Source organism: Labeo rohita, unplaced genomic scaffold (genome assembly GCF_022985175.1).
Source record: "Labeo rohita strain BAU-BD-2019 unplaced genomic scaffold, IGBB_LRoh.1.0 scaffold_739, whole genome shotgun sequence".
NCBI classification, from domain to species: Eukaryota; Metazoa; Chordata; class Actinopteri; order Cypriniformes; family Cyprinidae; genus Labeo; species Labeo rohita.
Window position 1 is genome coordinate 1 of NW_026129677.1, and position 5060 is coordinate 5060.

Consider the following 5060-nt stretch of genomic DNA (forward strand, 5'->3'; position numbering starts at 1 on the left):
GACAAGACAATACTTTGCTAATTTAAGAAATTGCTGAATGCTGTCAAATTAAACATGGTTAATGTCACTGAAGACTTCTGCACATGTATATCTGATGCACATGAAGTGTCATGAAATTATGGCTGTCACATGATCACTAGTGATGGCGAAGTGAAGCTTTCAACACAACTGTATCCGAAAAAGGTTCATTACTCAAAGCTTTTCAATGTTCATGTTATATCCATCTAGTGGTTGTATCCTCTTCAAACAGTTCATGTTGTATCCATCTAGTGATCATAAAAATGAATAACATCTTCCAAAGTGCTGTGATCCATTACAGCCGCTGGTTTCACATCTGGTTCTACAAATGATTCTTTGTTTTATCTTATTGTATATAAATAATGGTCATTGTCAAAGTCATTCATTTGCACCAACAAAATTTCCCATGCAATCTCCACACTAAATGCAGTCAAATAAAAATAAATAAAATAACAATCTAATATATAAACTGTAACAGAGCGACGGGAGGCGAGCGGATCCATGTGCAAACTTTCTTTAATGGGACGAGACATAGACATGGTCAAAGGCAGGCAGGGTCGAACAACAGCAGACGGGTACATAGACAGCAAAACGAAGAATAATCCGTAAACAGGCGAGGGTCAGTCCAGCGGCAAACGTTATCCAAAGGGCGAGGCAGGAGAATGGTCAGACAGGCGAGGGTACAACAACAAGAAAACTAGACACAGAATAGCTAGGAGAAACGCTTTGTATGAACGGAAACCAATTCAATACTTGGCGGTGAGTGACTGGAAGACCGGGGCTTTTATACAGTCCGTGATTGGTGCAAGTGGTGAGAGCAGTGGCTGATGGGAAATGGAGTCTGGGGTGTAGTGCAACAGTCAATGTGTGTAAGGAAGGTGAGAGTGACATCTGGTGGTGAGTGGTCCGCAGCTCACCGACCAGATCTGTAACATAAATAATCATAAACTTAATTAATAAAACAGTGCTCATAAGCTATTAAATCATGATTTACACTGAAATCTCAGTCATTTATTAGCTTGATTCAAAGCATTAATGGCTCTAGGAATAAAACTGTTCCTCAGACGTGAAGTGCAGGCATAAAATGTCTTAAAGCGCCTACCAGATGGCAAAAGTTCAAACGTGGCGGCATGGATTTGTAGAGTCTTTACAGATAGTGATGGCCTTTACTAAACAGCGTGACCTGTTGATGTCTTCTAATGCTGGTAATTCAACTCCAATTATCCTCTGTGCTTGCAACACGACCCTCTGGAGTGCTTTCTTATCATTTACTGTACAGCTAGAAAACCATACAGAAATACAATGTGTTAGAATACTCTCTATAGTACACCGGTAAAATGTAATCAGCATCTGTTGAGGCAAGCAAGCTTTCCGTAATGTCCTTAGAAAAAACAGTCTTTGTTGTGCTTTCTTTACTAGTGCCATAACATTTGTGGACCAAGTGATGTCCTCTGAAATGAAAGTGCCCAAAATCTTGAAATTGGACACTCACTCAACTCTGTCCCCATTAATAAACACTGGAGCAAATTCCAGCTGCTGTGTTCTTCCAAAATTGATGATTAACTCCTTAGTCTTCTCTGAATTAAGGGTCAAATTGTTCCTAGAGCACCAGCTTACCAAGTTCTCATTCTCCCCTCTATAGGCAGATTCACTGTTGTTAGTAATCAAGCCAATCACTGTTGTGTTATCTGCAAATTAAACAATAATGTTGTCAGAGCATGCAGATGCACAATCGTGTGTAAAGAGGGAATAGAGGATGGGACCTGAGAGTGTTCCAAGAAGAAGTTCAGGATCCAATTACATAGTAAAGAACTGAGTCCTAAATCATGAATTTTAAGAATAAGCATGCTGGGAATAACAGAATTAAAAGCAGAGCTAAAATCAACAAATAACAATCTCGCATATGTGCCATGTCTGTCCAAATGGGACAAGATAGAGATAGATGGCATCCTCTGTAGACCTATTGGCTCTATATGCGAATTGATATGGATCCAGAGAAGCGGGAATAACAGTCTTAATGTGTGAGAGAATCAGTCTTTCAAAACACTTAATTATTACTGGAGTTAATGCAACTGGATGATAATCATTCAAGGTGCAGATGTTTGTTTTCTTTGATACTGGAACAATAATTGCAGACTTCAAGCACTTAGGGACTCTTGCTTGTGATAGAGACAGGTTAAAAATACTTGTAAATACAAGCATCTGATCATTCTCTGCTACTGTAATTGTTGTACTTCTTGTAGAGTTGCCCACATCAAATCGAGCAAAAAGGTATTAAGATCATTAGACAGTGCTACATCGTCGCTAAGACAGGCAGAGTTGTTCTTATAATCAGTAATACTCTTTATTCCTTGCCACATACTCCGAGTATCAGCATTGATGAAATGATTTTCAACTTTTCGTCTATAGATGACTTTGGCCTTTTTAATGCCCTTCTTCAATCGTGATCGTGCCTCTTTATATGCTATAGTGTCGCCAGATTTAAAAGCAGTGTTCCGTACTCTCAAAAGATTCTGTACCTCCTTAATTCATCCATGGCCTCTGATTCGAAAACATCTTTACATTCTTGTGCACTATAACACTGTCCACACAGCTGTTAATATAAAAGAGCACAGTCTCAGTGTACTCCTCTAAATTCACCTCTGTCTCATAAGTAGCCTGTTGAGCAAACAGATCCCACTGGGTCCTTTCAAAACAGTCCTGAAGCTGTGCAGTAGTTTCTTCAGACCAAATTTTGACTGTCTTGATTACTGGTTTCTTCCTATGGACCACAGGTCTAAATGCTGGTACTAAGAACAGTGAAAAGTGATCAGATTGCCCCAACGGTGAGTTGGAAAAAAACTCTGTATGAGTCTTTAACATTAGTGAATACTTGATCTAGGGTACTTGAACCTCTAGTAGGGCAATGTACATGCTGATAAAATTTCTGGAACGCAGTTTTTAAGTTAATATGGTTAAAATCTCCAGCGACAATAAATACACCATCCGGATAAGAATCCTGCTGTTTACTGATGGCCGAATGCAGCAGTGCCAGTGATAGCTTAGCATTTGCTTGAGGTGGGATATATACAGCCATGATAATGACGAGAGAAAATTCCTGAGGCAGGTAAAATGGCTGGCATTTCAGCAGTAAATATTCCAGTTCAGGTGAGCAAAAGTTCTCAATACCAACATGATTAGTACACCAGTCATTATTGATGTAAATACCAAGCCCCCCGCCTCTGCTCTTACCGGAATCCTTTGTACGATCAGCGCGATGCAAAGAAAAGTTTGCTAATTCCACAGCCTCGTCAGGAACCGATGCACTGAAACAATCAGCACACAGCTGTCTCTTAAAGATTTCTGTGTAGAAAGCCACAGCCGTAATTCATCCATTTTGTTAACAAGTGAACGAGCGTTTGTGAGAAAGACGCTTGGTAGAGCAGGCCTGTGTGGAGCATTCCGTCTTTTGCGCGTTCAAGTTCGTTATTTCAAATGTCGGCGAGCGGCAGCTGCAGTTATGTGATCATTGTCATGCGGTGAATCTGGCCAATCGTGAAACAGTCATGTGGTCATCAGAGCTCCTGCAGCCGCTCTGAAGAAACTGCGCCGGCTGAGTCAGTCGCTGCTCTCCAATCGCTATGGCGTTACTTTGATGGCACACGTGACAGTCACGAGGCGTCGGCGCCGCCTCAAGTCGGACAAAATTTCTAACCGGCATGCACTGCTTCAAGCCAGATTAGGTGAGTTCGAGATGCACTACACTAGCCTGCCACCGGCTGGCGAGAGCAGCCCCTTGCAGTCGGGGGAGGAGTAAAGAGACGGCCGTCAGGTCGGACACTTATAGGTTTCCTTAGTGTGCTGAATCAACGTCATTATGGCAGACCACGTGATTTTTGCCTTGATCGTGGAGAAGAAGTGGATGCGATTGAAATTCCCATGTTTTTGCATGAAAATCTTTATGGACAGCAAAGGTGTTATTTAAATATTATTAAGTTGTATTTCAGTGTTACTTTTACACATGTACAATTTTTTTTTAGGTTTTTACCGCATCATCTGTGTATAATTCCTTAAGATGAGCATGCTGTGTCATTATAGTTTTGTTACAGCTTTTAATTGGGTAACTTTTGTAACTATTTTTGATAGGTGACTTTGGACATTCATTTTTCACATACCACTATTGTGCCGAATTTACAATGAAAATGTAATAATATTATTTATTAATATTTTGAGTATATAATAATATTTGGAGTCATGAGTTATATGCTGTATAGGGATACATTCTGAGTACAATTATTATTATAGTTTTTTTTTGTTTGTTTGTTTTTTGTTTGTTTGTTTTGTTTTTAGAGATGTTCCCAAAATACGCAATTTTGTGGAGGAAGTTGTCCCACTCTACAGTCCTTCAGAATTTCAAAGTCACTTTAGACTTCAAAAAGGACAAGTAGAGGTGTGTAAGTAACAAGCCACATAAACATTTGAACTGTTTTTCACCACGAACCATCAAGAGCACTTGGTGGTTGGTGGTGGAGGCCTGGCAGCAGTTGCTGTAAAGTGGGTAATGGGTTGAGAGGAACCTGCAGATGCAGTCAGTGTTACTTACAGAAATAATCCCATTCTATGAAGGTTCATTATTTGGTTTAAAAATATACCTGTTAATTTTTCAGCAGTTCTTAGTTGCTCCATTACAGAGGCAAGGAACTGTTGATCTGGAAAGTAAATCAGCATTAATAGTGTAATACAGGTCAGATCACTACAAATTGAACAGCTCTGCTGTTTGCTCACCATTTTTCATTTTCTCAGCAGTGTTTTTTGCTGTCCTTCAGATTAACTGTCACAATTTTGTTGTCCATTTGTTTGGTGCAGGGTCATGAAGAGCTTTTATACCCAATGAAATCAATCAGGTCTTAACAACATATAGACCTTTCCAATCATGCCAGGAGTTTTGTTTCTTTTTGCCTACTCATTAAAGTTGTGTTTAAGTGTGCAGCGTGTCAGTGCATGTATATGTGATATAAATATATGTGAAGTAATGATACCATTAAGACACCTTTTAATACTTT